Genomic DNA, 863 nt, shown 5'->3' on the forward strand with positions numbered 1-863 from the left:
TAATAAAAACGAATGACTGTAGATACTTGAAAATTCCACCGAATGTTTATATTAGCATTTTCTATACACGATAAAATTTTGATAATAATTTGACTCTTTTTGAGCTGTTTACGGACATTGTCAGTTTTCAATTTTTTTTAGTTTTATTTTCTATAATTATAAATAAATAAAAAAAAAAATTGTATTTAAATATAATTGTATTGGTAAAAAACATTAAAATCTAATGCAAGATTTCTGATATATTGTTACAATAGCAGTTGAAATATATTCAAAATACATATGCACAATTTTTTTTTATAAGCATTTAATGATCGAATTTTGACAAAATTTATCAAATTTAAAATTGAATAATTATTTTGTAGTTAAAAATTCATACAATTTTCAACTTTTATACCTAAGAATTGAAAACTTAAAACAAGATTCCACGTAGGTAAGTAGTTAATTCTGAAACCAAAAAATCTAAAAAAATATATAAGCACAGTTTATTTTTATAGTCATTTTAAGTTCGAATTTCGACGAGATTACATGTTATAAAACCTAGAATAACTATTTTAGTTATTCTGTTGTGATTGTATAATATTACTCGTGGGTACTTGAAACTTCTAAAATATACTATTATATTATATCTATGATAGTATCACGGTTTGTTGTTGATGTATAATGCGTTATAAGTACTTACCTAATGGATATTGTGATATTCCTGTGTATATTATAGGTCAATTTTTTTTTAATACCATAGATCACGGGTCTCCAAACTACGGCCCGCGAACAAGTTTTAAACGGCCCGCAGCACCCATAAGACGGTAATATAGAAATATAGATATAAATATAAAATATAGATATCTATATATGTGTAATTTAAA

This window comes from Acyrthosiphon pisum, unplaced genomic scaffold (genome assembly GCF_005508785.2).
Source record: "Acyrthosiphon pisum isolate AL4f unplaced genomic scaffold, pea_aphid_22Mar2018_4r6ur Scaffold_21318;HRSCAF=23622, whole genome shotgun sequence".
Classification (NCBI taxonomy): Eukaryota; Metazoa; Arthropoda; class Insecta; order Hemiptera; family Aphididae; genus Acyrthosiphon; species Acyrthosiphon pisum.